The 12,524-nt window shown below is 40.9% G+C and overlaps 1 protein-coding gene across 15 annotated transcripts in view; it reads left to right on the top strand.

Moving 5' to 3' along the window:
• LOC107979438 overlaps positions 1–12,524 on the top strand; it is a 48,313-nt gene that overhangs the window by 21,799 nt on the left and 13,990 nt on the right. For 11 of the 15 annotated variants that reach the window (XR_004771975.1, XR_004771970.1, XR_004771978.1 and 8 more), the window contains one exon: positions 2,044–2,112. The exons of the other annotated variants lie outside the window; for them this stretch is intronic. The gene's annotated coding sequence lies outside the window, so the exon portion shown is untranslated. The remainder of the gene's footprint in view (positions 1–2,043; positions 2,113–12,524) is intronic. 15 annotated transcript variants of the gene reach the window in all.

Raw genomic sequence — 12,524 nt, 5'->3', positions numbered from 1 at the left:
TACACTGGTGAGAAATGAAACAACTAAAACGTGTATTTATTCTTGCTGAGGGTGTAAAATTGACACAACCAATTTTTGGAAAGAATTTTGACAGTCCATTAGAAATTTAAACACATTCATACCCAGTGCTCCAGAAAACTGTTGTGCAATGTCAGAAAAGATCTCAACTGTTTATTAATAAAGTATATCAGTAGGTAAGTATAGGCACACTATAGAACACTACTCAGTAGTTAAAAATACATGAAGGTAGGTGAGGGACAAGGTGGGAAGAGGAGTTTATTAGGAATGGGAGGTGGACAGGAGAATGAAGAATTAATATGTTCACAATACATTGCATACAAGTGTGAAATTCAAAGAAGTTAATTTTAACACTTGTGAAATGATAAATGTGAACATTCGAATGGGTCTCAATTATGGTAAAGTCAGAAAAAGTAAACACAAGAAAACGTGAATGTGTCTATAGTGAAGTGGTCTATTTTGCTTTCCATTGTTGTGATAAACACCACGACCCAAAACAATGTGAGGAGGAGAGGGGCTATTTCATCTCTGGTTACCATCCATTGCCTGTTCAAGACAAGGCAGAACTCAAGCAGGAGTGGAGGCAGAAGTCACGGGGGAAAGGTACGCACTGTTTTTTTCTAAGGGTCACATTTCTCATAAGCCCAGGCACACTTGCCTAGGCCTGGTACCGCCCACAGTGGACTTGGCTCTCATATTTCAGTTTATAATCCAGACAATGCCCCACAGAAAGGCCAATCTGATGGAGGCAATTCTTCAATGTAGGTTTCTTCTTCCCACATGTGTCAAGTTTACAATTGAGGTCACCCATCACAGGGAAAGGAGGTTGGGTGATGAGACACAGAAAGAATGCATTCCTAATTAGATATGAGAAATGTTGGTGAGTGATAGTTACATAAACTGTCTTGACTTTGATATGGTTTCATATCCGATACACTTCAAAATTACCAAATGTGTGCTTTGAATCTGTGCAGTTTTAGCCTGTTGCATAGATCAATAAGGAAAAGAATAACAGCGGATGGAGGGCAGGTACAGGGGAAAACAAAAAGCTCTGCTTGGGCACATTTTATTTGAGATTTGGGTTGACCTTAAGGGAGTGGCCAAGTGAACACTTGAAAATCAGCTTTGAAGATCTAGAAAGAAATTTGGCCTGGAGATAATTCTGGTGTCACTGGTAAGAATTGTAATTTAAGCCTTGGGAGTCACTCAGTGTATTCTGGTGATCACTCCTGAATCAGCCAACATATCTACCTACTGTACCTTTCTACAGCCGATGCAGCTGAGGAGAATGTGGTGTGTATGGTTCTATTGTGCACCATACACGGTGACATGGTCTGAATCATGTGTGTGTGTAGTGTTTCCTTTTTCCTTTTTATTATGCTATTTATTTATTTGTGTATGTGTGCGTATGCATATGTGTCTATGCATGTAAGTGTGTAAATGGTTGTGTGTCTCAGAACTAACTTGGAAGTTGAAGGACAGCTTGCATGAGCTGTCTGTCCTTCCATATGAGTCCCAGAATTGAACTCAGGTTTTCAAGCTTGGCAGGAAGAGTCCTACCCATTGAACCAATTTTCCTCTCCTCTTTCTCCTTACAAATTGAATATAGCTATTCATATTTGGCTACTCTGTGATAATTTGGTACACACACACACACACACACACACACACACACACACACACACACACATTTTAATGCTTGAATCGGAAAATTTAGCATTTCAGTCTCCTCACACACATATCATCTTTATGGTAAGAGACTCTAAACTCTTTTCTAGTTTGCTGTAGAATACGCAAGCAATTACTGAAAACCATAGTCATAATACTTGCAAGGCTATAATCACTAAAGCTTGTCTCTCTTATTTAATAGGGTTTGGGTGTTCACTGTCTACCCTCCCACATCATGCCTCCAATTGTCTTCCTGATTTCAAATGTTTAAATACGTTATAACTGATTTCTTTTCATATTGTATTTGCTTATGTTTTATCTATGTGTATCTAAATGTGTACCTGTCTGTCTTTACAGACACCACATAGTGCAGAAGCCTGTGAAGGCCAGAAGAGGGGGTTGGATCCCCTAGATCAGGATTTATAGGTATGTGTGAGCTTCTTGTTGGTTCTCCAACCTGTGTCCTTACAGGAGCATCCTGTGCACTTTACTGCTGAGCCATCTCTCTAGCAGCAGCCTTCTTCTCTAATTTCTACTTATTTTCTTTCTCTCATGCCTGATCAGATCTATTTTCCTCCATGAGAACATGTTTTAATGTATCTGGGCTATTTACTAAAATCCCATTGGCCTGGTTTATGAAGGGTACTGGGGGGGGGGTCTGACAAAGGGTTTCCTGCAGTGGGGGAGTTTGAAAGCTAGTACTTAAAAGTCCATGCTAATGACCTAGTAATTGTTTTAATGGATTTTCAATGAAGTGTGAAGTTCTCTGCAGGCTTCTCAACAAAGTGTGAAACGTGGTAAAGTATGTGAGAAAGTCATTCTCATGTCTGTAAATTTCTCTTTCTCTCTGTTTGCAGAATCAGGAAATATTACTAAGTGCCACTTTGTCGACTATGTCAATATTAAGCCACCTAGGGCGTAGGGGTATGACACAGCCTTTCTCAGTTTTGTCAAGAAGTTGGGATATGGAAAGGGCAGTCCACCCTCTAACATGGAATCCGGGTTTTCCTTTAAAGAAAATGGCAATTTGGGTCCACATCCTGTGCTTGAGAACCCTACCTGTTTACACATATCTGTCTTGCCCTTGGTTTTTTTCCCATTCATTTATTTAGCTCATAAATAAAGTCATGCACAATTACAATACACAATACAGTATGTTCACAATGGCATGGCTAAATTAAACCAATTAACATGTTATATCACACATATTCATCATTTTTGTTTTGAGAACACTTAAAGTATACTATCTCTTGCCCTTGGTTTTTAACCTATCTCTCACCTGGAAATGTGTCCTGGGTAGTCTTATGTCAACTTGATACAAGCTAGGGTCATCAGAAAGGAGGGAACCTCAACTCAGAAAATGCTTCCATGAGGGCCAGATGTATGGCATTTTCCTAATTAGTGATTGATGGGAGAGGGCCCGGGCCACTGTGGGTGGTGCCATCCCTGGGCTGGTAGTTCTGGGTTCTATAAGAAAACAGGCTGATCAAGCCCAGGTGAGCTAGCCAGTAAGCAGCAGCCCCTATGGCCGCTGTATCAGTTCCTGCCTTCAGGTTTCTGCCCTGTTAGAGTTCATGCTCTCACTGTATTTGTTGAGGAAATGTAATATGGAGCTATGAGTGAAATAAACCCTTTGCTCCCCAAATTGCTTTTGTTATGTTGTTTCATCACAGCAATCATAACCCTAAGACAGGGGTATTAGAATTGCTCCTGACCAGTTCACTTCCTGTTCCTAATGTTTAGTGGCAAGGAATGAATGTTCTGGACCTGTCCTGCCCCTCCAATTCTTGTGAGAGAACACTTCCAAGTAAATGGCATTGGTGCTCTCATTGAGGTTTCCTGGGTGCTAAGGTAATTGGGGGCATGCATTTATGCTGAGAGAGATTCAGGACAAAATATTATGCTGAAAGGGTAGCTGTGGCAAAGGTGCAACAGAGGCCTCGACCTAACCTATGCAGAACTCTTGAGTTTGAGTGGCATGCAAAGCTGCTCCCAACTGGGCTAGGACTTTGTGTGTTCATTATCCACCAGCTATTACTTACCAGAATATAAGTTGTAAGGGTGTCCCCTCTGGCAGAGTTAGTTACTTAGAAGGAGTTTGGCAGAGTTAATTGTTGTCCCAGTTCCATGTCTGCTGCTAACATAAAATACCCCAACAACTAGCAACCCAGGGGAGGCAGTGTTTATTTGTCTCAGAGTTCCAAATTACCTACTGTCATCGTGGGGACGTCGAGGCAGGAGCTTGGGGAAGCTAGTTATATTATATCCAAGATCAGAAGGAGAACAAATGCAATCATTCCTAGTCCTTAGCTAGGTTTCTCTACTCCTGCACAGTCCATGAACCAAATCAAGACACACCAGTGATATACTCCATCTCTGTGTAGATGAAAATACACAGGATATTTGGAATCGTGTTTTACTATATATCAAGAAGATTTTAATGCTAATTTCTGCTGATGAATAAGCTGAATTTGTAATATGCACACTGTGAGTTGACCTCAGTAGTCTCCATATCCTCTGTAAGCTTCAGGCCTATGCTGTAGCTACAGTGGAGGCTGCCTTCTCTTCCACGTGTCATTCACATTCTCTCTGAGGAAACCTGACTCTGATGCACAATCTCCACAACATCTCTGGGCTAGGCAGTGCTGTTGGAGAGGTAAATATTCAGAATGAAAGGCAGAGATAAAGTGAAACCTGTAAATTGTTTGTAGCAACTTCAAACATGACTACAGATGACAGTATTGCTGGACTCCTTTACGTAGGTTTGCAGCCTGACGTTAGCAGTTTGGCTAAGGAACAAAGCAACTGCTGTCAGCCTGGGGTCAGAGATAAACTTTCACTTGCTTCTGAGCTAAAAACCTGATCAGGATCTGGACTATTTCTTCCTTCAGACCAATTACGGATTTGATGCAAAAAATGTATTCTGAAAATTGTTTGGTTGGGGGAGGGCTTGAATTCACCTCTCTTGTTGCCTATGCTTTGCAGAGACTGCCATGAGTGCTGGAATGTAGACACAGTCACACTGAGTGCCTCTGCTTGTTTTCTCAGGCTTCATCTGATTGAATACCCACTGTTCTTGGGGCCTTCCTGCCTTACTATATCAGGTTTTTGGAGCTGAACTGCTTTACATATGACTCATGCTCTCTTTGTTCGTAGAGATATTGATCACACAAGGAAGGACTATTTCTAGGTAAATGGAAGCTATGGCTTTGTCCTGAGAAAATTCATGTGGAAACTTAATTCCTGGTATGAATATTAAAGATATAGTCCAAAGCAGACAATTGAATGATGAATGATGAGAACTACCTTCATGAATGAGATTAGGACTTAGGTTCCTTTATATAAGGGCTGGTCAGAGGGATTTCCACTCTTTTTTTTTTTTTGTCCTTTCTGTATGTGGTCCTCCTTTCTGAAGGTTATATGCCAAGATTCTGTCTTCTCCATCTTCAAAGCAAATTGTGCCCATATTACATGCTGAACTCAGGGATCCTGTGATTTTTGACTTTTAGCTTCAAACATTTCTGTGTGTTCCCCACTAAGTTACTCATTGTTCTGGTTACTATTGTTTGTCAGTCCAACAGAATAAAGAATCATCTGGGAGTCAAACCTCTAGCCATACCTGTCAGTGATTTTCTATATTAGGGTAACTATAGTTGGAAGATGCAATTTTAACTCTGGGTGACAAATTTCTGTGGACTTGGGTCTTGGACTGAATATAGAAAGGAGGGTTGAAAATTAATCTGCTTCTGACTATGAATACAATGTGCCATGGTGACTTGAGCTCATGCTGCCATGGCTTCCTCACTAGTCTTCAAAATATTGGTCAAAATATTTTATCACGGTAACAAGACATGTAGGTGCTACTTATGTACTTGGGAATTATTTAATAGCAGTGGACTTAGACAATGAGGGCAAGGGAATAATAAATGCAGAGTTCAGAAGTTACAGTTTCCAACTCAGAAGTGACTTAAACGTGGATGTGGGGAGGCAAATCTGTTGTGTTTTATTAGCCCTTTCTTTCTTTCTTTCTTTCTTTCTTTCTTTCTTTCTTTCTTTCTTTCTTTCTTTCTTCTTTTCTTTCTTCTTTCTTTCTTTTAGTATGTTGTGTCTGTGCATATCTGTGAGTATAGATGTGTTCATGTGAGGATGAATATGTGCCTATCCAGAGGCATGTATCTGTGTGTGATTGCATATGGAAGCCAGAGATCAACCTTGGGTGTATTCCTAACTTGCTTTTTTACCTTGTTTTTTGAGAGGGTTTCTCAAAATCTGGAACTCCCCAGTTGGGCTAGGCTAACTCTAGGGACTTTCAGAGATCCATCTACTTTCATCTCTCCAGTTCTAGGTTTGAACTCAGGTACACATGTTCACACAGTGAACAATTTACCCATGGAACCACTTTTCAACACTGTTGTGTTTTTCATCACCAAGCTACAGAACTAAATCATCACCAATTATGAATCTTAAATTTGTCTTCTAAGCATTTCTCTCTCTTTTAAGTGTTCACCCTCATAGATAGAAATAGAAATATCCCTTAAATATTAATCTACATTTGTTATTTAATCAAAAAGCATTTCAATTCTCTTTTTACTTTACATTAGCCTTTTTGTGAGACATACTACCAAAAGCACAAAAATGTTGCATAATTTATATCTACATGCTATTTTTTTCTATTTCAAACACCCATTTGCACAGAAAAGTGACACATTTGTGGTTCCTTGGAGAATATTACTATTAAATAATTCCCCAGTGTCATTCTTCCCTTTCCCAGTCAATGATAAAATAAATCATATTCTGGAGGTTTGTAGAAGATGCTGTAGCTGTCTTTCAGAGATCCAAAGAGTATACTATTTTTCTGAAAGCTTGCTCTTTGACTTGGAGAGCACTAGGTTCTGCTGTCCAGGTGATTCTGCAGTGTTGCACTTGGCTCACTATGTTTTGGAGTTCTGGCCCTACCCATTAACACCACCTTGAGCAACCCATATTTGAGTTTTTGTATGCATTGCTTCCTTGCTTGGTAATGGCACTTGCTTAATGCATGCTTATTGAGGGACCACTCTGGCCCTGCATGCTTTTCACTCAGAGTGACTTTTAGAAGATCCTATTTGGGGTTCTTATACTCGGGGAGGGGGGCGCTGTCCTACTCGCAGTGTTCTGTCATGGGCTGTGAATTCAGAACAGAATGTGGCTTCCGTGTTCCTTGGAATTGGTGAAGCCGGCATGCACACAGGGTTATGCTCAGGTAGTAGAGGGCTCATAGTGATCGGGAAACAGAGAGGTGTGGCATTTGTCCAAGCCTGCTAAAGGTTGGTGGCTTTGTCAGTAGGAACTGCTACCTATGGTTGATGATCTAAATCATTAAGGAATCAATATGGACTTCCTCAAGTGAAGCAGAGAGGTGCTGAAGCAGAGGCCATGGCATGAATACTCTTGGGTGGTTCTGAAAATATTTTAATTATAAACATTAATTATATAGAAATATAATTTGGTATTACTTTCATGCAGTGGGCAGGGCTGCAATCAAGGTAATGACATGGAGAAAGGAGAATCTCTGGGGGATGGGAAGGTCATATACAACTTCATATGCCATGACAGTTAGCTTGATTTTTATTTTATACGCAACAGGGGCCACTGTAAAACTTTGAGTGAGAGAGAATGCTACTCCAAGTTTAAAAATCATATGCTAGGGGATGGGAAAGGCGCATCGGAGAGGAGTGGGTTCTGGTATACGCAAGTCAGGTTGAAACTGGCTGCTGCTGTCCACAGGAGACCTGCGAATGCCTGGCACTCAGATGGAGGCAGAGCGGAACGCAGGGGTCTAGCTGAACACTCTGTAGGGAACGATTGCTGTGGAAGGCGAGCAGACGGGCTGTCGCTCACCGTGAGCGGGTGTGGAGACAGCCTCCACAGTTGTACTTGGAGTGAGAAAGCCGTCCTTGCTGAAATGATGCCCGGCCTCTCTGAACACTGCCGATACATTAGGCGTCTGGTCCCACAGGGGTCATGGTCACGTGATGTCAGATTTCCTGCAGTGGGTCCAAAGAGTTTCTTTACTCACAGAATTTTCTTTTTTCTTCTCAAGAATATCTGAAGCTTAATTCCAGTGAGGAGAGCTGTCATTTCTTCCCAGACAGGAAGCTGAACTGTCTTTTCTAATACCCCGGGGCTTTCTGAACTCACAAACCTTTCATTATAAGTACTTGTCTAACTTACAGGGAAGTTACAGAGTTCTCACCCTATGCTGTGCTTACCATTCACTTCACGTGTCTGAGCTTCCGCCCTTGGTACATGGCCCCCTCAAAGAAATCTGCCTCTGTAGAGGTCAAGGGAGCTGTTCTTTGAATTTGGAGGATGGGCCTCACGAAAGTGGATGTTGTCGTTGCTCAAGAATGCTCATAGATGTGTATTATATAGAAACTTCTATAGCCGCCTAAAGAAAAATTGTGAGCATTTTAAAAATTAATTCATGAAATTATTTAAAATATTTATTGAGAATCTACTCTATGTGCTGGTACTGGGTTAGCTAACTCCTCTTTCTCTCTCTCTGGAATCAAATGGCTGGGAGATAAGGCCATGGATCTGGGTCATAAGAGGCTGACGGGAGCATTAGATAACTTCCTAGAGCAATCATCAGCAGGACTGATGGGAGTAATCTAAGCCAAAGTTTGCATCGGAAGCCAAAAATTGAGGTATAAGTCCCATATGTAGGTGAGATCTCCAGAATAAAGAGAAAGAACTGAGTGACAAAAGATAGGGCCAGGCTCCCAATACCTAAAGGTTAATAGTGTGAGAATCACATGCACCAAATCACATATGTAATTTCAACACACAGGATGCTGAGACAAGAGGTTAAAGTACTTAAGACCACTCTTGGTTATACAATGAATGCCAGGCCAGTAGTCTGGGGTTACAAATTAAGGTCTGTCTTAAAAGCATTCTCAATTAATGAAAGAAGAGGAAGATGTCTTGGTCCTTGAAGTGCATAATGACCTGAGATTGGACCCCCTATGTAAAAAGCCAGATCTGCTGGCTGGTGCCTGTAATACCAGTGCTAGAGATGCAGAGTCAGGTGAATCCCTAGGCTTGCTGGCCAAGAGTTGAGCTGAGTTAGTGACCGACAGATAAATGAACAGGAGAGCAATTGAGGAAGGTATCTGATAGAGGTCTCTGGCTTTGAATTTTAAGTACACTTGTTCATATGTACTCCTTCCCCTCAGACACATACAAAGGAGAGTTAAAAAACACTGTTAAGAACATCCATGGGCAGCCGGGCAGTGGTGGTGCACACCTTTAATCCCAGCACTCGGGAGGCAGAGGCAGGCAGATCTCTGTGAGTTTGAGGCCAGTGTGGTCTACAGAGTGAGTGCCAGGATAGGCTCCAAAAGCTACACAGAGAAACCCTGTCTTGAAAAAACAAAACCCCAAAAAAGAGCACCAATGGGCATGAAAAGCCAGCCCTGTGGGATGATGGGACTTACATCTGGGTTTTTCCATTGACTTAAAAGAACAAGGCTGTGCTATAGACATGTGTGCATGTGTTTGTGTTCCTTAGATTTTACTTTCTGCCTGTGGGAAATAAAACTGTGATGCTTAGTCTGATTGTCAGTTGATGGAATTTATAGTCACCTAGAAGACACGTCTCTGGATGTGCCTGTGAGGGTGTTTCCAGAGAGGTTTAACTGAAGAAGAAGACCTACCCTGAATGTTGATAGCCTCATCACACAGGCTGGGGTCCCCCGATGTTTATAAAGTGGAAAATAAGGAATGTAGCTGAGTGCCAGCATTCATCTCTATCTGATTCCTGCCTGTGGATTCTGTATGACTAGCTACTTGTTGCTCCTCCCACCACACCTACAACCGTTCCCCTATCAAACTTTTCCTGCCATGATGGATTGTACTCTGAAACTGTGAGCCAAGCCAAACACTTTTTTTTTTTTTTTACCAAGTTTGCTTTTGCTGGAAATTTGTCAATAGTGATGACAAAAGTATCTACTAAAAATCCTAAAACAAATGTAAGCATATACCAATAAATGAAAAGGGTTTCTGAAGCTCTGGAGCTGGAGTTAAATATAGTTGTCAACAAAGCAGCCTGGGTGCTGGGAACTGAACTCTTGGGCCCTGTAAGAACAACAAACACTCTTAATTGTTGAATTATCTCCAACTGCACTCCAGCTTTCTCTATATTCCTTGCCTTATTTGATTCCATTTTCAAGGTTTTGTTCACATGACTTTCAGTATATGTTGAGAATTAATAGTCTATTTGCTATTTTATTTTACAGTGTACTTCTTTGTGAGTATTTTTTTTTTTTTTTGGTTTTTTGAGACAGGGTTTCTCTGTCTAGCTTTGGAGCCTATCCAGGCACTCGCTCTGGAGACCAGGCTGGCCTCAAACTCACAGAGATCTGCTTGCCTCTGCCTCCCGAGTGCTGGAATTAAAGGCATGCGCCACCAACGCCCGGCTTGTTTGTGAGTATTCTAATACATTCCATGCATTAAACTGTCCAATCCTTGTTTCTTAAAGCCAATAGTATGGTTTTTGCATGGGATTAGACACAGGGAAACACATCTGGGCACAGAATGCAATCTAAGCTCTCCAGATTTTCTGTGTGATGCATTTGGTTACTCTATTTGATCTTTAAAACCATAAAGAACTGACATTAATGCTTGTTTTATAGTCTATAGCATGCTTTCAACATTGTTTATTCTGAATTTTGATCTTTTGCACAAATTTTGAATGTGACTTTACTGCAGAGTCCAATGGATCTGAGATAAAATAAGCAGGGAGGACACCCCAGCTACCCTAACTCCCAGACCAGTACTCATCTTCCTGTTTTACTTTAAGAATTTCTCTTGGCTTCTTCCAGAAAACAGAACATCTACACAGTAAGCATTTAGGACATTCAAGCCATCTTCTTGACATTTTGCCATTTCCTGATGCTCTGAATCAAAGACAGGGAACATCAAAAATGATTTATTTATCCAATTTTATAAGTTCAAGAACATTTGGCTCAAGGAAAAGTTGTGCCTAAGAAATTTTACACAATAAAAGTAGGACATCATAAAACTTGTAGCATGGAAGAAACACAAAATAGAGTTTTGATTCTTCCACCTGTACTTGGGTGGTAGTCATGATAGTGGTGGTGGTAGTAGGTGTGTGTGTGTGTGTGTGTCTGTGTGTGTGTGTGTAAATGATGAGTTCTAGCTCTCCGGTATTTCTAATGGACTTCAAGAATTAAAATAGAAATATGTGCTTGTTTGAAAGGACCATACAAGGAGATAAAGCACTGTGGAGTGTCCAGGAGAGGTGTCACACATATTAGGAGGTCTTGGTGCCCTGAACCCCTTTTGATTTTGGCTTTGATGATTGTTTTTTGGTTGCTTTGGAGTTTTTGGTTTCAAGATCCTGAATGTCTTTGAGCTACTTTGGTGATGCTGAATGTTTGAACCGACTGTAAATCAGACATATAAGACTGTTCTTAGGGCTGGAGGGATGGCTCAGAGGTTAAGAGCACCGACTGCTCTTCCAGAGGTCCTGAGTTCAATTCCCAGCAACCACATGATGGCTCACAACCATCCGTTATGAGATCTGGTGCCCTCTTCTGGTGTGCAGATGTACATGGAAGCAGAATGTTGTCTACATAATAAATAAGAATCTTTAAAAAGACTGTCATCAAATAAATTACATGTCAATAATGTTGCCAGCTAGAACCTTTTCCAGTTTCAACCTTTATAATGCCTTTCGATTTAATTAAAGTCCTTTAAGCCAACATTTAATGATCATAGGCACCCTTCAGGTTTACAGGTTTTAGGAAAAATCATACTCAGATCTTGATCTCTGACAAACACAGGGAGAGTCTTTATTTTTCCACTCCCACTAGGATAGTTTATATCCTATTTCTCTGCAGTTCTACAGCACATGAGTAAGACATCAATTATATTTTCTTTGTATACACAAAAAAATTGGTTGACATATTTTTCTCTTTTGTCAACACAACCCTTTCAGTCTTTAGCATGTTCTTTTTCTGGCACTTGGTGCATTTGATCACCTTGCTGCTGTCCCAACTTCCCACAGTGAACCAGGGGAGTTCCACAAAGAACATTTTATTTGTTTCAACTCAGCTGAATTCTTAAGGCTCACCTTCCAGTTGAACAATTATGATACCAAACTGAAAAGCAAAGAGTAAAACTTTGAACAGCATTCTCAGAAGAGTACCAGGCTTTGGGATGTGGGCTGATTTACTGGGCCCTTGATTCTCTGTGTGATAAGATAAGTAATTAATTGATGTGGCATTGGTGTGATTCTTCTCAAAATGTGCACAGCGGCCAGCCGTTCTACAGCCCTGGTCATTCTCCAGAATACCAGCTCCCACTCAGGGATTCACTCACACTGAGATGGTGCTCCCCAGTCAGATATCAAAGACCCGACCACTGGTGCAGAGTTGTGCCAGATTGATTAAAATGGATTGTGGATTCCATAATAAGGGAACACAGATTCTGTAGCTTCCTTAACTTATAACAGAGAAAACCTCATGTCCTGTAGTATCCATCAGAGTAGAGGGAAGAAAGAAAATCTTAGGGGAAGAAAGAATGAACAGACAAGTTTTTTCAAGCCAGTGTCTCAGAAAACTCACACATTTTGTATATGTTTCTGACAATAAAGATATGCAAAAGTTTTTCAAGCCCTCCAGATATTTCAACAATAATGATCTGTTTCAAGATTTTTACCAGCCATGAAGTGATGAGTGGGAAGAATGAGGGGCCTAGAGCAAGGCACAGGACTATTGAGCATCTTGAAAGGGTTTTATTAAATGACTCATGAAGACCAGGAAGGAAATTAT

This window comes from Cricetulus griseus, assembly GCF_003668045.3.
Source record: "Cricetulus griseus strain 17A/GY chromosome 1 unlocalized genomic scaffold, alternate assembly CriGri-PICRH-1.0 chr1_0, whole genome shotgun sequence".
NCBI classification, from domain to species: domain Eukaryota; kingdom Metazoa; phylum Chordata; class Mammalia; order Rodentia; family Cricetidae; genus Cricetulus; species Cricetulus griseus.
This window is presented reverse-complemented; position numbering and strand designations above follow the sequence as displayed.